This window comes from Macrobrachium rosenbergii, chromosome 7 (genome assembly GCF_040412425.1).
Source record: "Macrobrachium rosenbergii isolate ZJJX-2024 chromosome 7, ASM4041242v1, whole genome shotgun sequence".
In the NCBI taxonomy this organism is placed as follows: domain Eukaryota; kingdom Metazoa; phylum Arthropoda; class Malacostraca; order Decapoda; family Palaemonidae; genus Macrobrachium; species Macrobrachium rosenbergii.
The window spans coordinates 14949916-14975607 of NC_089747.1; the positions used below are offsets into that span (position 1 = coordinate 14949916).

Here is a 25692-nt window from a genome sequence, read left to right on the forward strand (position 1 = left end):
TTATGTTGATTCAGAGGAGGAATGGAAATAAGATGGAAAATGTCAGGCGAAGTATTACGAGGAGGCAGGAAAAAGAAAAGCCGTCAGAGACTTAAAAGGGACAGAACGTAAGAGAGATATTTTTAAGAAATGCTGAGATGAGAATTAGCTGAAAAATGTTCCAGCCATGCGGCAGTGAAGGGCTGTTTTTTTAATTTAATCTCTCTGTCAAGTTTCTCAAAAAAGCGAGTTTCACCAATTCCATCCTTGGCTTAGATTCCGGCCTTCCCAAGAAGTAGATAATTGCACGTGCCATCTTGTGTTCAGTGCAGTTTGTCCCAATTTGCGACAAACTGTCTTAAAAGTTCCTAATGGAGAAGGTGCATCCGAGAAATTGGAGTAATCGTATAGGAGGGAGAATTTTGCGACAGTAAATAACTTTTGATTCGCATTACCGGTAGTTCTTTGAAATTCATTGGTGTTATCCAGACACTGCATTTAACCAGTTATCACTAGACTATCAAGTGCATCTTCGTTTTGAAAAAAAAAAAAAAAAGAATTAATCATACCTCACTGCAGTCTCGCTAACCGAAAATTGTTCTTGTATTTTCACGTTTGCAATGGCTCAACAACAAATTTTCCGCATCAACTGCATGTTGCAACTTCTTTTGTCGTAATTTATTGCTTCACATCGTCATGGTAATGCTGTTGGCTCATAGGTCCTGCCGTAAACTTTTAGAATGAGGTCCCGGCCATTGAAAATCTGTCGATATTTGGTACGGCTGGTATGCGTCGAAGTTTGCTAAGCTTACAAGTATCGTTTTCTCAATGCCTGGATGCTGGAGCCTTGGGTGTTTGGTTTTAATTCGCATGAATGATTTGAGGCTTGGTTTGTAATCTAAAGGATAGGGATTATGACTTGCGTATTCTGTACTCATATATATATATATATATATATATATATATATATATATATATATATTATATATATATATATATATATATATATATATATATATATATATATATATATATATATATATATATATATATATATATACACATATATATGTGATGATTATTATCACTTTTGTACGTGATTCATTTATCACACATTGCCACAGGTGAAAAAACAAGAGACGGGGTGTAGGTCCTGACCGGTTTCGACTTACAGTCCTTCGTCAATGGCTTGGAAATAAAGTCGAAACCGGTCAGGACCTACACCCCGTCTCTTATTTTTCACCTGTGGTAATGTGTGATATATATATGTGTGTGTGTGTGTGTACATACAGTATATGTATATGTATGTATGAATGTGTGGCATATATACATACATATATATGTGTGTGTGTATATTTATGTAAGTTATTGGAAATACACACCACTGCAGAAGCTTTGATCAGCATGCATAATACCTACAAATAATAATGTCGAGTAATACTATTTTCAAGCATTACTTACCTAATTCTCAGTACCTTTTTATCATCAAGGCTGAAGCTTTGAAAAGAAGACTGTTGCTGCCCCATTTATTCATTCTTATGCCGACAATTGTTCGTTCAGGCCTTAATTTAAAATAATGATCTATTATTGCCTCCAATTCTCCGTTTCAAAAAGAGGAGGTTCGTTTGAAACCCTTTAGGCCATTAGCGTTTACCAAGAATCATCTAACAACGTGCACAGACATACTTACATAAACTGTACTGTACACACACACGCACATATACAAGTATGTTATATAATTATATATATATATATATATATATATATATATATATATATATATATATCGTATAAAAATTTATTTTCGATAATTGTATACTAGGACTGTGTATGAGTATAATTATAACTTTTAACACTAAACCTATATACATATACATTATATATATATATATATATATTATAACTGTATATATATATATATATATATATATATATATAAACATATATATATACATATATATATATATATATATATATATATATATATATATATATATATATATATATATATATATATATATATATAAGTAAGTATAATGTGTGTGCGTGTGCTTAAAAATCACAGTAGATGCGCGTGAAATATTTTCTGTTACAACAGAACTCCATCAAATATAAGGAGCCCATAAAAGTGCCAAAATGTAGAAAGTAAAGGCTATATTTCAGAGACCAAACTGTCTTTCTCTTCAGGCCAAAATGTAGAAAATAAAGGCTATATTTCAGAGACCAAACGTTTTTATCAGCCCTGAGGAGAGAGAGCAGTTTGTCTCTCAACATGCACACATTTTGGCGTTTTACGCATATATAACAACATGCACATATATATATATATATATATATATATATATATATATATATATATATATATATATATATATATATGTGTGTGTATGTTGTTGGATAATTATAAAACCTAGTGGCATATATATGTGTGTGTGTGTGTGTATGTATGTATACGTACTGACACATGCACAAACTGAGACTTTACCGTCTCGCTGAAGGCGTTTTGACTGGAAATGCTTGCGACGATGAACAGCAAGTGGCTATTTTGGTTTTAAAAGGCCAGCGCATAACCTCTGACCTTATAATCAATCAGCTCAGCCGCGAGATTCAGCATAGGAAATGAAAATTGCACGGATGCGAAAAATGTGTTCAGGAAAGATCTTACTTTCAGAGCTTTCAGGACACGGTCGCGGAATTCTCTGCAGATTTGTAGGATAATCTAGGCCATTTTTGTGTTTGTCTAGACCTTTTGAAGATGTGGATTTTTGACTGTGGAACTGTCTCCGTGAGGATGTTGTGCAGTTGGAACTTTAAAGGTTCAAACGAAGATGCAATTCATTAATACCTTTATACGACTCTCCTTTCATTTTAATGATATAATTACATTTTTGTCTATTTATGAATTTTTAAATTTTTTTCTTTTTCAATAAGTGAGATATATCTTTTATTGGTATTTCCCTTTACTTTCTCTTACTTCTTCCTAATATAAACACCATATTCTTCGGAAGCTTGAATTTCAGGTCATTGGCCCCCTGTAGGCTTGCTCCATATGAATGGGGCTGGTTCATCTTTTGAATAACAATAATATTACTATGGATTTTGGGTTTTCAGATGTTGTGAATTTTTGTTTCGTTAGGTTTATTTAGATATCTAGATATGTATAGATATGATTGTATTAGATTTTTTAGCCCCTTCTAATATAATTGTATTTTGAGTATTTTTGCAATTAGCGGGTTATAAGCGTGTTTATTCATATCTGTGGAATACAAGATTCATGTTTCAACATTGAGATAAGATATGAAAATTCATTTTTCTCTTGGAAAACAATGTTCTTACCTTCGGTGATTTTGGTAGTATTTGATTAATTTATCAATGCATATTTTATTTTAACCATTAACACTAGACTTTTAAATACTTTTCTTACGTTAGACACTTGTATACATATTTATTTTTCGATATACGTTATGCACATATATATTTATTCATTCAAAATGTTCAATACAATTTGATGATGGTTCTTGGGGGTTTTAACACAGATTTTACAGAAGGGGAAATGCCATCACATTTTTATGAGATTCTATACTTTACCAGCAAAAACAGTTAGCTTTTCGTATGCAGTTTAATTCTTGATATAATGCTGTGTTCCTGGAGGCAGCAATGACCACCGTTATATGAAGTCCGGTTGTTGTGATAGATCAGTTGGTGGCTTTGCTTGAAAATGGTATCCACGACATCTTTAGCTACGACGCCAGTCTTTATACATAAATGAATCAATCAGCTGACTTGACGTGTAAGTCTAGGCCCCATTCACGGGGCATCATTGGCCTTCCTCCAAATTGTACATTTTTACTCTACTTTCATCAGATAAATAGAAGCTATATGATTCGTTATTTCTGAATGGAGGCGAAAGTTTCCCTACTGCCATTCATGATAACGCGTCTCTTGGTATTCAGATTGATTTAAGGTGTTATGGGGGAACAACACACTCGGATTGAAAGGCAATGCCTGACATTAAAGTTGCCGTGATGACATTTGAGATAAATAATGAGGCAATTGTTGCCTAGCGTCCGCGATGCCGCACAGGGAATATACATTTGTTATGAGGTCGGAGATTCTCTCTCTCTCTCTCTCTCTCTCTCTCTCTCTCTCTCTCTCTCTCTCTCTCTCTCTCTATATATATATATATATATATATATATATATATATATATATATATATATATGTTTGTATGCATGTGTGTACATATATATAGAAATGGGAGATTCTATTAGAAATAAGTTAAAGGTTAGAATATTATAATATTTGGAGTCTTCTTTAAGTTTTATGTCTTGATGGACGTTGCTTGATAGTAGCCTTTGTTTATAATCCAACTTTGAGGCCTGGAGGAACTCTTTCCTCCCTATTCCGAGAGACTCGAGATAACTCTGCCCTTGAGAAGGGCGGTTGGTTGACACCGTAAGTGGAAGGAGAGAAAAATTTCTCCTCGAGTGAGGAATCAGTTTCCTCACTGCTTTCGGCAGTGTCTGGGTTGTTACTTGTGTGCCTTGCGCTGGGATGGCAATGTCTTGTGGTCTGTGATTCAGATATTTTTTGTGAACTCTGAATTTTTGTGTCTCTTTTTATTACGTGATATTTGCAGTCCGTTAGTTCCTGTCAGCTGAATGTTGTCTCTTATCGTGTGAATCTGTCTTTCCATTTGTACTACCATTCTTTCGCTCCTTTGTTAAAATATAGATAAATAAATATTTAGGATGTAAAGAAACAACTTACTGTTATATTAGATATGAAGACATCATCATCTTAATAATAAAATCCGAGTGGATCTTTTCTTGTTTGCCCTCCCCCGGATGACAATACAGGAGACGTGACACAGCCACCCACCCCCTGCAAACCGGTTTGTCCGGCCAGGGGGATAGGTAGGGGAACGGGAGGGTAGGGGAGACACCCACCCTCCTCCTGCAAACCTGTTTGTCCGCCCCGGGTGGGGACGGGGTAAGTTGGGGATCGGGAAGGTATGGGAGGCAGCAGCACCGGGTTCCAGCGCGCTACAAGCTCGTTATTTATATATTTGTCACTCCATGGATGCCAACTGGCGCTTTCCCAGTTTTGTGGAATGGCTTTTGCATTGAATAAAGAATATCCCCTGTGTTTTTACGAGTTGGCTGGTTCGTTATGAAAGTACTTTTTTTGTGTGAATATGTGCGGTCGTATTTTTAGCCACGGCGACCGTTAATTAACGACTTCGGCTCTGGTTTTATTGCCCGTCCAGTACTGCTGTTGTTGTGGTCGTCTCTTTGATGTTTCCGTCCCCTTACTATTGCCTGTTTGCCTTTCAGTTGGGGGTTGCAAGCCTGTTTATTGCATGATGTTCTTTGTTTTTCGTAGCTACTATAACTTTTGATTTTGATGACGTAACCGGCGCTTAACTGTTTTGTTATTTTGGTCAGATAACCAGCAGTTAACTGTTTGTTTTGATTTTGGGAATGTAATAAGTTTTTAATGAAATGACCTGGTTGACCTGTTTTTCATAGCTACTGTAAATTTTGATTTCGATGACGTAACCAGCGCTTAACTGTTTTATTATTTTGGTCAAATAACCAGCAGTTAACTGTTTGTTTTGATTTTGGTAAAGTAACCAGCTTTTAAATAAATAACCTGCGTTTATCTTTGTTTTTTATATCGGTATCATAAAGGGTGCTTTTCCCCCATCTTGCGTAAGTGGCCACAGGTGGCAAGTATTTTTATTTGTATGTAAAATTAAGCAGTATAGTTTGATTACACATTACAAGCTGTTAGTGGTTATTTAACCTTTTCAATCTCTCTCTTGCCTTTCCATTGCAGTTGGTGTCTGTGGGAATATTTAAGTTTAACTAAGGCGGTTTTGATATAAAAACATACCTGTTATAAAAGATCTTTAGTTTTATTGCATAATATATGTTACCGTGTGTTTTGTTATGGTGGCTTCGAGGAAAGCTTGTTCTCTTAATATATTATTTTATAAACTACATAACCCTAGCTTTATATTTACGCAGCATTTTTCCATTCAGAAATAAAGCCGTTTTTAAACTTACTCATATCACTTTTCCACGTTTCATATTTTTGTAATCGGCATGTTTTATTTTTTGAGATTTTCGCTTAATGAATATGTACACTTTTCGCTTTCATATGTTTTTTATGGTCTTTACTTTTTCCATGTGGTATTTTTACATCGGTATTTTACGTTCTCGTGCTCTATTTTGAATGAATTTTGCTCATATCTATTTTTTCACTTCATGCTTCAATTTATCATTTCAGTGGCGAAATGTTCTTTTCGTAATATTCCGTTGTAAGCAGAACGAGGCAGCCTAGACATTTCGTATTGAATTTTCCATGTTTCCTGCTCTCGTCCCATTATTACACGAGATCTATATAGGTTACGTCGAGATATATTGGCCTTTCCTCGAATGAATGATTAGTAAAATTATTTGCTGGAGAATTTCATTGTATTTTCGCCCTTTTTGATTCCATTAAGGAATGATTGGTATTGTGAAAGTCACTCTGGATATCAGATAACTTTCTGTTATGATGTATTTCATTTAATTTTTTGCTCTTAGATTCCCAGTTGATTTTTTCTTTTATTTCATTAGAATCGCAAGAGTTACATTACTAGTAAGTCCTTTTAATTGTTAAAAATACGATTACAGGGGAATAAACTAAGCCTTTTAGTGATCTATAAAATACCGATTTGGTCTTCTCTCTCTCTCTCTCTCTCTCTCTCTCTCTCTCACACACACACACACACACTCTCTCTCTCTCTCTCTCTAACACACACACACACACATATATATATATATATATATATATATATATATATATATATATATATATGTGTGTGTGTGTGTGTGTGTACGATAAATATATATTTGGGCAATTGGCTTCATTCTTCTACCGAGCAGAACTTGAAATGAACGATATGCCTTAGCTGTATATTTCTTCAGTTTTCAATTTTAATAAGAAGTTTTGTTACCTCTCTTAATTTTTTTTTTTTTTTGCAAGTTGAGTAGTCGTTGAGATCGTGAAGGGTTTACAATAGTTTGAAATTACATGGGTAGTTTAGCATGTTTAGAATATGTAATCGATTATTACTAGAGTATCAAGCTAATTATAAAAGGGAGTTTGATTATCATTCTTAGATTTATATAAGGCTTTGACATTGTGCATTCTACAGACTGAAATTCAGGAATAATTTTAATTTTTTATAATTAGATTTACGAATGTTAGTTCTATAGGTTTTATTATTACTTAGGGTCATTCTTTAATGTTCCTTCAGCATTATCTCGTAAGCAAATCAACGGTTTCTTGAAAGTCAACTTGGGGTTATGTAGCTAGTGACCTTCGATTCAAAGAAACTTAGTTTATTGAAGCTATATTGTGTTTAATATTCTAACGCTTGGTTTATTGAAGTTATTTTCTGTTTGATATTCTAACGCTTGGTTTATTGAAGTTTTTTTTTCTGTTTGCGCTCTAAGGCTTAGTTTATTGAAGTTATTTTCTGTTGGATATTCTAACGCTGTTTGATGCTTAACGCTTAGTTTATTGAAGTTATTTTCCGGTTTATTGAAGTTTTTTCTGTTTGATGCTCTAAGGCTTAGTTTATTGAAGTTATTTTCTGTTGGATATTCTAAGGCTAAGTTTATTAAATTTATTTTCTGTTTGATGCTCTAACGCTTAGTTTAGTGAAGTTATTTTCTGTTTGATATTCTAACGCTTAGATTACTGAAGTTATTTTCCGTTTGATATTCTAACGCTTAGTTAATTGAAATTTTTTCTGTTTCATATTTTAACACTTAGTTTATTGAAGTTATTTTCTGTTTGATTGTCTAACGCTTCTAATGAAGTTATTTTTCTGTTGATATTCTAACGCCTAGTTTATTGTAGTTATTTTCTGTTTGATATTGTAAGGCTTAGTTTACTGAAGTTATTTTCTGTTTGATTGTCTAACACTTAGTCTATTGAAGTTATTTTCTGTTTGATATTCTAACGCTTATTTTATTGAAGTTATTTTCTGATATTCTAACGCTTATTTTATTGAAGTTATTTTCTGTTTGTTATTCTAAGGCTTAGTTTACTGAAGTTATTTTCTGTTTGATTGTCTAACGCTTAGTCTATTGAAGTTATTTTCTAGTTGATATTCTAACGCTTAGTTTATTGAAGTCATTTTCTGTTTGTTATTCTAACGTCTAGTCTACTGAAGCTATTTTCTGTTTGATATTCTAATGATTTGTTTACTGAAGTTATTTTCTGTTTGATATTCTAACGCTTAGTTTACTGAAGTTATTTTCTGTTTGATATTTTAACACTTACTTTATTGAAGTTATTTTCTGTTTGATTGTCTAACGCTTAGTCTATTGAAGTTATTTTCTGTTTGATATTCTAACGCCTAGTTTATTGTAGTTATTTTCTGTTTGATATTGTAAGGCTTTGTTTACTGAAGTTATTTTCTGTTTGACATTCTAACGCTTCGTTTATTGAAGTTATTTTCTGTTTGATATTCTAACGCTTGGTTTATTGAAGTTATTTTTTGTTTTAGTGTCTTAAAGCTTGATATTCTGAACTTTACGCATGGGCGCTGGGGGTTCGGGGGAGTGACTTTGTTACTATCCTGACCAAATGTGATTTCATCAACGTTGTTAATCTTCCTGTGACAAAGTCTCAAGAGAGGCGCAATTAGCACCCTGCAGCGTGGCATTTTGATAACTGGCCACATTGATATTACCATACTAAAATAATACATCCGTGTGTCTTTAGTTTTGTCAATTGTAAAATAACTTAAAGTATATATTTTTTTAAAGCAAAGGGAAAATAAATTATTTTCGTAGTCTCGAAATACTCAAAAAGAGAGACTGCGTCTTCTCCTTGCCGCTGTAAAAGATGGAACCCTTACGGCTTTAGTGCTGTTTTATGGGCGTGGACCATAAGCTTGGTACGTCTGCTAGGCCTACTCCTTCTGTTTTGCATGCAGTCTCGTGTCTACGGGATATTAAGCCTCCTTTTTGAGTTGCTCATATTATTCCGACATCTTTACTTTCATTCCTTGTTTTGTATGGCACTTGTGAAATATGAAAATTTTCGTGCTAAAACTGTTATAATAATAATAATAATAATAATAATAATAATAATAATAATAATAATTATTATTAATAATTAATAATAATTAATTATTATTAATTTTGGTCGTAGTTTATCAACATATATATATATATATATATGTATATATAATGTATGGATGTATATACATATACATACACATAAACACATATATATATATATATATATATATATATATATATATATATATATATATATATATATATATATAGAGAGAGAGAGAGAGAGCATCGTCCACTTTTCCGTCTCCTTCGTTTTCTCTGCGAGTCTGAATAAGTTAAATGTGCTGGGTGGATTACGTAGAGTTAAAAGAGGTCCTTATCCTCCGAAACACATCACCCCTCCCTCCCTCCCCCCTCCCCTTCTTTTCTGTATCCTCCATTTCTCTTTGTAAGGAAAACTTTTATTACCGTACCTGGTTTATCGTAAGTGAAGGAGTGACTTTTATTTTTGTTTTATTAACGTTTGGGGAGTTTGTTTGCCCAGCATTCGATATGGTGACCTTTTATTGGCTGTTCTATGCAACGGAATCTTTGAGCGTGGTTTCCTGTGTTGTACTCATGTTTTTTTTTTTTTTTCTGATCCTTAGCAGTCCATTATTTGATTTTGTTTTTTGGATTTCTGGGAACATAAGCGCTGCCTCTGATGTACCTGCTGGCAGTCTTCTTGGCCCGCGGTGAGCAAGAGTTGAAAGTTAGTATTTCTAAAAAGTTCTTCTTGAATTTCCTGGAAATACCGGATCTATAAGCATTGTGATAAACTGATGTGTTTTAAATTCTTCTTGAATTTTTTTGAAATACCGTATCGGTAAGAATTGTGATAAATTGATGTGTTATGTGGAGTATAAAAGGGTTTTATATACTTATAATATACAGGTTTTATATACTTACATATACACAGGTCCTTGTCAGGTCCTTGTATATATATATGGAATTAAAGATTTATATATATATATATATATATATATATATATATATATATATATATATATATATATATATATATATATATATATATATATATATATATATCTTCAACTCAACTCCAGCGTCAAGGACCTGTGTAAAATTCCACCTCACTCATGTCTTCATTGACCACCAAACTCACGTGTCATAGGACTCATCCAAGTAGGTGTGGCGTTTTCACACTCTTGTGCCCCGTGGTTTGTGCCCCGTGGTAGTAGCTCAGCTGGCTCTATCTCCATCTCTACCTCCCCTTCATTAGTAACTCCATCTACTCCTGGAACTTCCGTATAGTGTTTCTCACTCTATCCTACCTTCCGACTCCTAATATTCTAAGAGCTTTATTCTCAAGCTAACAAAATCTTGTAAACATCGTTTCATTATCATACAGTGATTTCTGTCCGCATGTGTAATCCTGCTTTCGTGTGTGATTTCAGTCGGTTCGACTTGAAAATTGTACTCAGCCGTTTTATTTTTTCTCTTTATCTCGAAGGAACCTGTATCGGATATTAGAAAGATTCAGCATCATTAACTCTCTTCAACTAAGGCAGTGTAATCCGCATATTCGAAGTCTGTCAGGTTTCTGTTGTTACTCCAGTTTCAACCTATTTCATGTGCAGCTGCTTATTTCATTATAAAATTCATGATACGGCAAACAGCGAAGGTAACAAAGCATTTGAAATTCAGTTTATACATCTTGCTCCTCTGAATAGAGCACTTACGAATTTGCTGTCAGATTCTTACTTCTGTACAGTGGCTGTCGTTTGTTTCATAAATAACTTCTCAGTGTACTCCGGGAGAAGGAACACAACGATTGCCGATGGAAAATTTAGTTAGCGAAAAGGCCAAGTCACATTTGTTGAGTTCTTGAATGTCTGTGAGGTTGGGAATTAGAAGTATAAAGTATCAACTACTGTCATCTAAAACAGTATTTCAAGTCTTTTCTTATATATTCTTAAGGGTCATCTGACGAAAAATAGATAATTTGATTTTTACAGGTCTGTTCCAAGAGAGTTCGTTAGAATCCAATGCAATGGAACATTCTGTTCCATTAGATATATAGTATTCATGTATGCGAATTTGTATTATCGTAAATTTTACATTAATGCTTGTATCTTGACGATTTAATCCCGTAGCCCTTCAGATTTATCCAAATATCTCTTGTCTAAGCCGGGCACCAGATGGCCCCCTTTGGTCTTGCTGCTTAACGATAATTTTATGTTGTGATGAGGGACATAATTGATTTTGGGACGGGCCAGTAAACGTCCAATTTCTAATGGCAGTTCAGGCAATCTCCGGGGAAGGCAAATGGGCTCCAAGGTTTGCCGTGGAAATCCTTTTGTTATTTAGTGGTGAAACGTTGATGTATTTTGTTAAAATTTTAGGTTTAAAGAGTTTTTATTTTATTTACAAGTAAGATAGATAGTGTTTCTCACTCTATCCTACCTTCCGACTCCTAATATTCTAAGAGCTTTATTCTCAAGCTGACAAAATCTTGTAAACATCGTTTCATTATCATACAGTGATTTCTGTCCGCATGTGTAATCAGTACAAGAAGTTTGTGGCCTTTAAATTTTTTTTATTTAATTGATTGGGAGTGTATAGTTGTTATTCTGTGCTATTTACCTTGCTTATCTTTGTAGGGAAGGGGGTGTTGTATGTTTAGTTGGGCAGTTTTCTGGTATGTGGAAAAGTATTCGTTGCATTGTCTTTACCATTATTTTTACACATTTACAGAGACCTAGAGGCAAACATGAAGAAAACTCACATTTCTAAGGGTCATACAATGGCAAACTCTAAATTATTTTCAGTAGAAAAAGTTGAAAGCTGTTACGTATACTAAATAAACAGAGCTTCTGGAACTGGAGAAAGTTTTCACCTTGTGTAGTCGTGCTGTATTTATTTTTCATGTATTTACGAGCTCTATTTTTCAATGTTGTTCTGTATTTGTAGTTGTAAGAAAAACAGTTCTCTGTTTATTGTTATTGTAGCTGTTTGGTATTTCAGAAAAGCCATATCCTTTTAGAGAGTAGTTTCAGAGAAGAGATAAGTCGCTGCCGTATTTATCCCCTATTTTTTGAATGAAGGTTCGAATCTCTTTGTGTAGGGAACTTCCACAGTTCTTACCGTTTCTCATTTCAGATCCTCAAACTCATCAGTACAAGAAGTTTGTGGCCTTTAAATTTTTTTTATTTAATTGATTGGGAGTGTATAGTTGTTATTCTGTGCTATTTACCATGTTCATCTGTACTCACGCCTGCTTTCGGGTTATTACATATTATGATTACTCTGATCTAGCTTATATATGTTTACGTAACAGATTGTGTGCCAAAATATGCTGAGGAGTAGGTAGTTTTCAATCTAATTTTATTTCGGGAACAGATGGTATGTCAATATGTCAAAATATGGCAAGTATTAGATTGCCTGTAATACTTTTCTGCTTATCGAAATTTTCTGGCGTATTTGCAAAGTCGTCATTATTACACCTGAATAGATTTGCCCTCCACGTTTATGCTTTGTAATTCGTTATTCTTAATATGATTAGAGTTTTTGTTTTTCCGTTTTATCACTTTTTGATGAAATATTTGTTTCTGAAGTGTAGTAAAACGTTATTTCTTTATCAAAAGTCAGGTATTTTTCAGGTGAATGTAACTTGTTTTTATAGAAATGTCAAATATAGGAACGTTTAGAGCACGTGGAAAGTTAAATGAAATGATCGAAATTTATCCGTATTCTTCAAAGCCGCATAGTAATACTGAAGGTTTTTTTTTCAGAATGTTAAAATAACATTTTTAACAGTTTTCTTCCCATAAATTTTTCTGCTTTTCAATAAATTTCTATCATAATTTATCATTACTTATCCTGATCGTTATTTTGTGTGTTTTCATCCTGTGCAAAATCTGTTCCAGTTAATTTTTCAGATCATGAAGAGGGGAGGTTCAGCTACGTAGTACCCCTTCCCCATCCCCCCCTTCCAATTATTCAGTCTTCGTACCTGATGCTTAAGCGTTTCCAATTTGGGATGCCGTCCCTTGTTTTGCCCGTTTCAGAAATGAGGCTAATTACGGTTGCATGTTGCATGCGTCTTCATTCAAACGATGCGTCCTGAATCCCACTATTATTTTTTTTTTATTACGGCAGTGAGTATCCCTATAAGGCCCAGTTCTTGACGTTGAAGTTTGGTGCCTCATTCGTTGAAGCAGTTATTTTTTTATTTGAATTTTAAAATAATGATTTTGTTCAGTTTAGAATCTGTACTTTCTATCTGAGTATAATTTTATTATATATTTTTAAACTGTTTACCATAATGTTTGATCATAATGATGATATGCACAGCATCACAAAATGAGCTGAACGCCTAAAACGCGAAAACGAATTAGGGTGAAGGGTTGATACTTTGCTTGTTAATAATCTGAAAGGCGTTTTGTGTCGATTTTCCTGGATAAAACGAGTAAAAAGTTTTTTAAATGAGTAGTTATGATGATTATGGTTATAGCGAGAGATGAAAAAGCAATTTAATGTGACTTCCCTGAGGTTTTAAAGTTTTTCAAAATGAAGGATAATAATAACTATGGTTATAGCGAGAGATGACAAAGTAAAGGAATGTGTTTCCCCTGAGACTGTAAATTTTTTTAAATTAATGCTAATAATAACTATGGTTACAGCGAGGGACGACAAAGTAATATGATTGCACTGAGATTTTAAAGCTGTTAAAATAATATGATAATAATAACTATGATTACAGCGAGAGATGACACAGTAAAGCAGTGTGATTCCCCTGAGATTGTAAAGTTTTTAAATGAATAATAATAATAATAATTAATAATTAATAATAATAATAGAGATAATAATAATGCAATAACTATGGTTACCGAAGATTGTATTCTTTTTACAGAATCAAATGCACACTAGAAGTTAATGAATTTGTTTCTCTAAGACTGATGACAGAGTAACGTAATGTGATTCCTCTAACATTGTATTCTTTTTACAGACTCGAATGCACACCAGAAGTTGAGAGATAACTAGTGTAATGATTCCCCTAAGATTGTGACTAACTAATGACTAGTGTAATGTGATTCCTCTAAGATTGTATTCTTTTTTACAGACTCGAATGTACACCAGAAGTTGTGAGATGACTAATGTAATGTGATTCCCCTAAGATTGGATTCTTTTTTTACAGACTCGAATGCACACCAGAAGTTGAGAGATGACTAGTGTAATGTGATTCCTCTAAGATTGTATTCTTTTTTACAGAATCGAATGCACACCAGAAGTTGACAGGCAACTAATACAATGTGTTTCCTCTAAGATTGGATTTTTTTTTTTTTACAGAATCGAATGTACACCAGAAGTTGAGAGATGACTATTGTAATGTTTTCCTCTAAGGTTCGATTCCTTTTTTACAGAATCGAATGCACGCCAGAAGTTGAGAGATGACTATTGTAATGTTTTTCTCCAAGATTCGATTCCCTTTTTACAAAATCGAATGCACACCAGAAGTTGAGAGATGACTAATGTAATGTTTTCCTCTAACATTGTATTCTTAGAATCGAATGCACACCAGAAGTTGAGAGATGACTAATGTAATGTGACTCCTTCAAGATTGTATCTTTTTTTTACAGACTCGAATGTACACCAGAAGTTAAAAAAACAAAACAAAACGACGCTTTTGATGCTCGAGCACATGTTAACAAAACGCAAGAACGAACTCGGACGTGATCATAACCTGAGGGCGTTTTGCTTTTGATGACGTGAGGACCTGCTGTTGAAAGGTTAGTTTTCCATCACAGTCACCGTTTCAAAACGTTTTCTCATAGACTCGGATTGTTTTCCATTTGTTTGGGAATGGGTTTGGTTACTTGATAAAAGGGTAAACGTGAAATAAGTGCTGCCGCTTCTCTCCGGACTTTTATTGTTTTGTTTCTCACAATTTTAGCAAAATTGAGTGGTAGATGGTTGCTTGAATGTGTTCACTAGGTAATAATAATTATATATATATATATATATATATATATATATATATATATATATATATATATATATATATATATATATATATATATATATATATATATATATATATGGTGACTGCCTGTAGTTGGTTCCAAATCAGGCAGTGGTTCGAATCCTGCTGGGGCAAAGCACATCACCCTTTTGGGTGTAACTATTCCCATGGTATAGTGAATTCGATATTTAATAATAATAATAATAATAATAATAATAATAATAATAATAATAATAATTCCAGCTGAATCTCTTTCCAACACACTAATATTTTTTTTTTTATAAATTCATTATTAAAATTTACGATTCACTTTTTCCCTCCGCGTTTTCAGAGGGGGCGCCTATTTTAGACGTCTCCCTCATCTTGTAGATTACATCTTTTGCTCATTCATTATCTCCGCGTCACCTCCCCCGAGATTTATTAATCCAGAAAGATAATATATAAGAGTTAATAGAGATTCTCCCGCTGCTAAATTATCTTCCCAGTTAATCAACGCATCAACGCCAAGGCCTCTCGTACGGGACACTGTTCTGGGTGCGTGGAAGCGTTGCTTAAAGAGTCTTGTGATAACCTGTAAAAAATGAAAGTTATGATTTTCTTTTCTCGTTTCTTTTTGTGTTTATATAAAGGATAGAAAAGTGGTTTAAAGGGTCATTTCAAGTAGAATGAGTATAAAGGTCATATTGTTTTTGGGTTGAGAACGTGGAGAGGTTTGGTGTCAGCAGGAATTCATCATATTAATGCCAGTGAACGAATCAGCTGTGTCTCGTTGATTAGGAATTTGTTGATACAATGTTAATAATTCACTGAAAGCTTGTTTTGATTCACAGCTGTTTTTCTTCAGTCGTAGATCGCCATTAAAAGGGAAAATGTCACGGTTATGATGTTCCTTTTATATATATATATATATATATATATATATATATATATATATATATATATATATATATATATATATATACATATATATATACATACATACATATATATATACATACATATATTATATATATATATATATATATATATATATAGAGATATAGAGAGAGAGAGAGAGAGAGAGAGAGAGAGAGAGAGAGAGAGAGAGAGAGGGGATGGGGAGGAGGCGTCTTAATTGGTTAGGACACGCCCTGCCGGCAAGAGGGTACAGATACGATTCCCGAGCGAGTCTGAATGCTTCAGGCCGCTCCCGTTATATCCCATTATTGTAGTTAGATGGCTGCTGTGGGTCGCAACCAGAGCTGAGAAGAACATGGACTGTGCCTGCTTAGGGTGTGGTTCCATGTGGAGTCTACTAAATCGACACTCTTTAGGAACACTAATACTCTGCCAAGGTCATAAATCAGGTTCTTTAATTTTTGCATATTTGTTTTTACACCTTAAAAATGGTTTGAATGTAATTCCATCGTACATTTGAAAAGTTAAGTATATCTTAGTTTAACCAGACCACTGAGCTGATTAACAGCTCTCCTAGGGCTGGCCTGAAGGATTAGATTTGTTTTACGTGGCTAAGAACCAACTGGTTACCTAGCAACGGGACCTACATCTTATTGTGGAATCCGAACCACATTATGACGAGAAATGAATTTCTGTTACCAGAAATAAATTCCTCTAATTCTTCATTGGCCGGTCGGAGAGCCGAACGCTTGAAGTATACACTGTAGTGTAACATATGTATATGAAAAATATCTCAGAATTGCATACATTCATACATACCTACATACATACATACATACATACATAACTAAACATATGCGTTATGAGGAATCTTCGTCAGCGGAATCGAGGTCATTGACAAATGAATCAATATAAATCAAATGCAACATTCTTTTTGTTGTGTTCGTTTTACAGTTGCTCTTGATGCCTAACAACATTCACTTAGTCCTCTTGCATGATGCAATTGAAAGCTTCTTTTACGAGATTTTTCAACTGTGCCATTTTGAATATTTTTTTTTGTTAAGTGTTTTAACTTGCAGTTTTTTTTACGGGAGTTTTCAACTGGATCATTTTGAACGTTTTAACCTTTTATAAATGTTTTAACTTGCGTTGATATAGGTTCGACAGAAGTGTAATGGCTAGTTTTTCTGTTACATAATACTTGTGCGTTTTTCAAGAGTAAGGATTTCCTTCCCCTTTTTCCTGAAAGCTATTACGGTTCTTCCTTGTCGGTTCCTCAATGTGATGTATTTGAAAGCATTGTAAATCAACTTTTTGCTTTGGTGATGAAAATGACCCCAAAGAATGCCTTGTCTTTAAGTGACTGTCTGGGTAACAGTAACCACAATGGATTAGTGTCACCTCATGACTGGAGGCCAGTAATCCCCATCCACAGAGATCTGAAATAATCTGGACGAAAGAATTGGCTGCGACGCAGAATTTCAAGAATTGGCTGATACGCAGAATTTCATGTCAAAACTTCCGTATTTTTTCATTTTATCATTTCAGTTTTGAAATGCTGAAGAGAAGGTTTATCAAGGATATTCCTTTGAAGAGTGGGGTGTAGCACGCTTGTTCCTTTGAGCTCTGCAGAGATTGCATATTTATTTTACGAATTGTTATATTCTGATCCTGCTTTGACATTCGTAGTTTGGAGTATTGGCAACGTGTGAGAAAGGAAGGGAAACACCTTTTAATATGTTATGCCATAGATTTTATATATGTATATATATATATATATATATATATATATATATATATATATATATATATATATATATATATATTGATCTTGTTTGTCTCTGGCAAGAGCTTTCACCATCGTTAGATTTTAAACATGACGAGAACGTATCCTCTTCTCTTATTGCAGTAGTTGCAAAATTTGTGTGAAGTTTTCCAAACGCATACATATACATACATATACACACACACACACATATATATATATATATATATATATATATATATATATATATATATATATATATATATATATATATATATGCACACATATATATATGTGTGTGTGTGTAAAGTTTGTATATCTATTGACATACATACGTACACATTTGTGATGTGCAGAAAAGCTGTGCATCAAGGCGAAGTCTCTATTCAAGTTTTATTCTCATTTTCAAGAACGATTAGTTGGAATCCTTCTGTAGTTCAATCATTTCTGCTTGCTTTGCCTAAGGATAAAATTAATATGCTGAGGCGCCAAGCGATAATCGTATTCCAGATATCCCTCACCTGACTTGGAATCGTGGTAAAACGGAAATCTTTTACAGCTGAAATATTTTTCCTCCTTTTATGTTTGTTGAAGTTTATCAGGTTACTGTAAGGATTGTACATCCTTATGAACAACAGAATGAACAGATCTCGATTCTGCTGAACTTTAGCTGGTGACTGTACAGTAAGGACTGCGTATCCTTATGAACAACAGAATGAATAGATCTCGATTCATATAAGTATATTAGTAAATAAATTCTATATATGCATTCTATAACTGTGTTATACACCTCCGTGTAAGGTTCTGCATTTCCTAATTTCTCCGCTAATGGCGTCTAAAGCCTTTATGTCATTTTGACGAGTCATCACACGATACTTTCACCTACTCAGTGTTCATTTCAGGTTTATTGTTGGGTTTCGAAATATAGAAAGTAAAGGCTGTGGAGAGAGAATAGAGAAAATTTATTTTCGTAAACTTTGCTTGTAGATACATTTTAATATCTATTCCGTGCGCGGTAATATTATTTCTAAGAAAAAAACGTGATGGTGGCCATTTATAGACACGTTTTGTCATTTTGTCCTTAGCATCTCTTACACTTTTCCTTATTCTTTTCCTCTCTGTGTGACTCAATCTTTTATTGGACTTTTTTCCTTTGCATCTCATTCTTTTTGTTGCAATTTTCTGTTGATCTCGTTCTTTTTATTTATGTTTTTCTGCGTCTCATCCTTATTCTTTTTATGTATCTCATTCTTTTTTATTCTTGTTTCTCTGCGTCTCATACTCATTATTTTTATGCGTCTCATTCTTTTCATTCTTATTTCTCTGCGTCCTCATCCTCATTCTTTTTGTGCCTCTCTCTGCGTCTCATCCTCATTCTTTTTATGCACATCATTCTGTTTATTCTTGCTTCTCTGCGTCTCATCTTTATTCTTTTTATCCACATCGTTCTTTATTTTTTTCCGTTAGCATCCCATGATGACATTCTCTCTACGATTAATAAAAGGATTGCTGTTTATTACAGAGAAATCATATAAAGTCAGCACTGCTTTATCTAGGATCTAGGCTTCAAGATGATCAATGACAGGTGTGGCGGTGCAGACACCGGCGTTGCAACACTGGTGTGTATCAGCTAGATGCTGTGACGCCAGTTATAATGGCCACAAATCAGTCATTTAGCCAATCAGCTCGGAAACCATACTCCTTCACGTTCCCTCCTGATTGAGTTACCGGGTGCCACAGTACTTGGTATTCTATGGGTCTTTCATAAAATGCTTAAGTTTAATAATAATAATAATAATAATAATAATAATAATAATAATAATAATAATAATAATGCTCTCTAGCCCTTTGTTGGCCGAGTCGGTTGAGCTTCTGACTGTCATTCGATGGGCCGGAGTTCAATTCCCGCGGCCGGCTAATGAAGAGTTAGAGGAATTTATTTCTGGTGATAGAAATTCATTTCTCGCTATAATGTGGTTCGGATTCCACAATAAGCTGTAGGTCCCGTTGCTAAGTAACCATCTTAGCCACGTAAAATAAGTCTAATCCTTCGGGCCAGCCCTAGGAGAGCTGTTAATCAGCTCAGTGGTCTGGTAAAACTAAGGTATACTTAACTTTCCCTTTTTTCTGTTACGTAGTATTGCTGCTTTTTAGTTTTCTGAAAAGAAAACTATTGTGCCGGCTTTGTCTGTCCGTCCGCACTTTTTCTGTCCGCAATTTTTCTGTCCGTCCTCAAATTGGTGTGTTGATCATCCACCCTCCAATCATCAAACATACCAAATTGCAGCCCTCTAGCCTCAGTAGTTTTTCTTTGATTTAAGGTTAAAGTTAGCCAAAGGCGTGCGTTTGGCAACGATGTAGGCCATGCCACCACCGGGCCGTGGTTAAAGTTTCATGGGCCGCGGCTCATACAGCAATATACCGAGGCTACCGAAAGATAGATCTGTTTTCGGTGGCCCAGATTATACGCTGTACAGAAAACTCGATTGCGTCGAAGAAACTTCGGCTCATTTTTTACTTGTTTAATTTTGCAGAGGTTTCATGAAGGCTGAAGGCAGTTTCATGTATCATTGCACAAAGACGTTCCTGAATTTTTATTAATTAGGAACTGCTTTCGGGTTCGTTTCTGTTTTAATGATTTATTTATTCATTTCCAGGGAAGATGAAAGTGATATTATTTTTCCCCTATAACCTATTGAAAGAAAATGTCACCTTCCATAAAATCTATCAGTTCGTTAGAAATGAGAAGAGATTATTATTTTCTTTCCTTCGTCCCCAGCATATGTTTCAATAACAGCCCTTAAAACTTCACCATTAAATGTTAATTTTATAAAGTCGCATGTTATTAGCCGTTACAGACTAAGTAAAATATAAATTATGAGGACAGTTTATTAATTCTTCGTGGCAGCAAAATCTTTGATGATAAAATTTAATCGCGACGCTTTCATTTTGTAATGCGTGCATTCAAATGTACTCATTTAGTAAGTTGCCAGTGCGTATTTATAATTCAGTGTATGAATATATTCATAGAGGAAACTGGCACTGAGAAAAGTGTTTGAAGTCCTGCCTGACCTTTATTGCTGTTTACATATTAGAATATAATTGACTGAAATGATGAAATGGGCATTAATAATGTTGCGTTACTTTTGGCCCTCGAGAGTTAAAACCCTATAAGCTTTTTAAAGCTTGACTTTTTTACGTGACTTTGAAATCTCTCTCTCTCTCTCTCTCTCTCTCTCTCTCTCTCTCTCTCTCTTAATCTCTTTTTAATAAAAAAATGTTGAGAAGGATAATCTTTGGATTAATTCTCTCCTCTCTCTCTCTCTCTCTCTCTCTTTCTCTCTCTTCAATTCCCATTTTTTTGAATTCCCAAAAGGTTTGAAGTAGATTCTTTTGGATTAAAAGGTCTCTCTCTCTCTCTCTCTCTCTCTTAACTCTCTCTCTCTCTTCCCTTTTAGTAATTCCTGTGAATCAAAATGCTGAGAAGTAGAATCTTTGGATTAACTCACTCTCTCTCTCTCTCTCTCTCTCTCTCTCTCTCTCTCTCTCTCTCTCTCTCTCCTTTTCCTTTTCTTCTATTCCCTTTTTTGGGTAATTCCTGTGAATCAAAAGGTTGAGAAGTTTAATCTTTTGGATTATCTCTCTCTTTCTCTCTCTCTCTTTTCAATTCCCCTTTTTTGGTAATTCCTGTAAATCAAAAGGTTGAGAAGTAGAATCTTTTAGATTAACTCTCTCTCTCTCTCTCTCTCTCTCTCTCTCTCTCTCTCTCTCTCTCAGTTCCAGTCCCAGTTAGCGTAAAAATAGACAGTACTATATTGACATTAAAGATAATATGACCACTGAAATAGTACATACGGAAGCTCTGTTCCATTCCGTAATAACGTGTGTATGGCGTTCCTTGAACACAGCGACGACCCCGTCGACTGGGGAATCGGGAGGTAATTATTAGCATATAGTAATTACAAAGGGAATTCTAACCCGGGGAGTGGAATGCTAACATTCGAGTCTGCTGTAATTAAGCGAAGCGCTGCATTCAACGTGGAAGTCTACAGTATATCTTCATTCGAGCAGGCTCTTCCCTTTTATTGAATCTCTCGAGTTTTAGGTTGTTTTGGGTTGATGGTTACTTTGAGGAAAGTCGGGATGACTTGATCATATGAGAGGACAAATGGGTCTGGTCAGTTTTGTCTTGTAGTTTTATTCAACCTTTCTTTCCCTTTCTTATATGTGGTAACTTCTCTCTCTCTCTCTCTCTCTCTCTCTCTCTCTCTCTCTCTCTCTCTCTCAGTTTTGTTTAGCCTTTCCTTTTCTCACATGTGGTAACTCTCTCTCTCTCTCTCTCTCTTACCTTTTTTAGTAAGTCCTTTCAATAAAATGGTCAGGAAGGTAAACATTCTCTCTCTCTCTCTCTCTCTCTCTCTCTCTCTCTCTCTCTCTTCTCTCTGTTACATTTTTTGGTAATTCCTTTCAATAAAAAGGTTAGGAAGGTAAATATTCTCTCCCTTGCTCTCTGTGTTACCGTTTTTGTTCATTCCTTTCAGTAAAAAGGTTTAGAAGGAGAATGTTTCTCTCTCTCTCTCTCTCTCTCTCTCTCTCTCTCTCTCTCTCTCTCCTAATTTCTTAATGAGTTTCTCTTTTATTTTGATTTTTATGTTATACAATATCGTTAATTTTCTTTCAGTAACAGATGGGTGTGTTTTAAAAACAGTGTTTCCGATCTGGATCTCATTGCAATTAAGGTCTTGTTGATATCAGTGGATATTATATTGTCGTCGAGAGGTATTTAAAGATTTTGGAAGGTTAGTTCAGGGGGCGTAATATTAGGAATGCTCCTAATCATTGTTTGTATGTGAATGACTGACACCAAGAAGGTGGCCAACGTGTCGTTTCCATTTGCTTATGTGCTTATCCAGAAACGTTATTGAGTGAAGAAAAATAGCTTCGATGAAAGCTTTAGTTGCACTTATGGTATATTTGTAGAGGCTTTACTGACTTTTATGACATTTGACATTAATTAAAAATGTTATATTTTATTTCAGCAAGGCATACCTCTTTGGGCTGAGGGATGATTGCAACAATGAACAGAGACTTTGATGACATTTGACATTAATTAAAAATTTTATTTCAACAAGGCATACCTCCTTGGGCTGAGGGATGATTGTAACAATGAACAAAGACTTTATATGATATTTGACATTAATTATGAATTTTATATTTTATTTCAACGAGGCATACCTTTTTGGGCTGAGGGCTAATTGTAACAATGAACAGAGACTTTGATGACATTTGACATTAATTAAAAATTTTATTTCAATAAGGCATACCTCATACCTCCTTGGGATGAGGGATAAAAGACTTTTATGACATTTGACAATGAACAAAGACATACCTTTATAACATGATTGTAACAATGAACAGAGCTTAAGAATTTTAAAATTTTATTTCTAAAGGTATAACAAGAGGGATGATTGTAACAATGAACAAAGACTTTTATAAAATTTGAAATTAAGAATTTTATATTTTATTTCAACACATCTGAGAGGAATAATTGTAACAATGAACAAAAACTTTTATGACATTTGACATTAATTAAAAATTTTATATTTTATTCAACAAGGCATACCTCTTTGGGGTGAGGGATGATTGTAACAATGAACAAAGATGGCAGGAGGTTGCAGAGGGGGTATAGTTGAAAGGACTTTCTGTCGCAGCTGAGGAGCTGTTGAGAACAAGAGCCAAAATGTCTACTATAAAAAAACCAGACAGGTGACCTTGCAACGGTGATACTAGAGGCAATGTTGGAGAAATGAGGTGTTTTACTGCTGTCGCCGAAAGCAGTTTGTCATCATTTTCTCTCAATAAAACACTACTTCTAATTGTCTGTTTATAGTGATTTATTTGTCAGATAATTCCTTGCTCTTCCAAACAAAGTGAATTTGTGCATGCATAAGATTTATAAAGTGCTACTCTGTTGAGGTTAGTTTCAATTGAACATGTTCTTTACATTGCTGATATTTGAAAAGATTCACATTGAGCATTTTCACCATTGATTTGATCTATTCAAAGCCATTGCAAAAAGGCGAACAAATGGTGTTCTTAGGAAATTCTTTCTTCTTGTTCTCTTTTATTATAGAATATCTTCACGGCTTTATTGAAGCAGATGTCCAGAATAAGAGCTGGGAAACACAATGGCTTACGTACTTTTCTAATTGTCTGTCGATCGTTATCGAAGAATTTCGGACAGACAATATGTAATGCTCACAGGAACGTTGAAGATATTGCAAGTGTTTTCATATTAATATGATATCTTGAAAAATGATATACATTAGTTAGATTACGTGTTGCTTTACAGCATATACAAGCTCTCACAGACAAGTAACATCTGGTAACAATACCTGTTAAGGGTAATACGTAATTTATATGTATATACCTTATATGCATATATATATATATATATATATATATATATATATATATATATATATATATATATATATATATATATATATATATATATATATATATATATACATACGTAATATCCTGACATGAGTTTTGTTTATTTCTGTTCCACATGATTGTGTGTTGATTATTTCTATATATGTATATATATATATATATATATATATATATATATATATATATATATATATATGTATATGTGTGTGTGTGTGTGTGTGTGTGTTCGTATGGGTAGGTGTACACACATACACAGCAGAAAAAAACACACACACACACACACATATATATATATATATATATATATATATATATACATATATACATATATATATATATATATATATATATATATATATAAATATATATATATATATATATATATATATATATATATATATATATATATATATATATATATATATATATATATAGTTGTATTCTTCTCAATCACGAAGATAAAATATCCTGATGTACTCCACAATGAAAACGAAGGAGAAACCATTGTGGAGTACATCGAGATATGTATATATATGAAATACCTTATACTCTGTATTTTTTTTCCCATTTTTAAGGCGAAGTTTAAGACGCCTTTACAACGAGGTCCGTCTGTCGTGACACGTCCTTCAAACTCGACACGCTCTCCATCCGTTTTTTGTTTGGGAGGCTTTTTTGGCGGTCTGTCCCGCTATTTGATATCACTTAGGGAAGGGCGAACTGATATTTGACTTTGGGCCCAGGGAAAGTTAAGGCTCGTCTCAAACTGCTCAGAAAGTAGGAGGGTGGCTCGGCTGAAGGAAGTTTGTCTACCAAATGGTCCAAGTTTTTACGGAGTCGAATTGAATTTTTTTCTTCTTTTGAAGATTAGCTTTTTTTTTTTTTATTTTAACTTTTTTTTTTTTCACCCAAGAGGAAGTCGTCGAGAGTCTTTTGTAGTTGTCACAGTTAGTTTATCAGAGTTATTTCTCCCTCCTACTAGATATAGATACTCTTGATATATATATATATATATATATATATATATATATATATATATATATATATATATATATATATATATATATATATATATAACACACAAACATACATACATACAGAATCTGCAAGGAGAGAAAATATGAAATATTTTGTTTTGTATATATACTGTATATATATATATACATATATACATACATACGTACATACATACAGCATCTGCAAGGAAAGAAAGTATAAAATCTTTTATTTTGTATATATATATATATATATATATATATATATATATATATATATATATATATATATATATATATATATATATATATATATATACACACATACATACATACACACATACATATACATACAGAATCTGCAAAGGAAAGAAAATATAAAATATTTAGTGTTGTGGGTTCGTTTGCGAATGCCTCCTAGGCCGGAAGGATGTTGAAAACTGTTATATGTCAAAGGGTTGGTCATCACCGATGGGTTGGTCCCAC

General features: G+C 33.8%; 1 protein-coding gene across 5 annotated transcripts in view; it reads left to right on the plus strand.

Moving 5' to 3' along the window:
* The window catches only part of LOC136840157 (glutamate-gated chloride channel-like), a 500113-nt gene that overhangs the window by 29827 nt on the left and 444594 nt on the right, over positions 1–25692 (plus strand). For all 5 annotated transcript variants that reach the window (XM_067106604.1, XM_067106605.1, XM_067106606.1 and 2 more), the window contains exon 2: positions 14711–14860. The gene's annotated coding sequence lies outside the window, so the exon portion shown is untranslated. The remainder of the gene's footprint in view (positions 1–14710; positions 14861–25692) is intronic.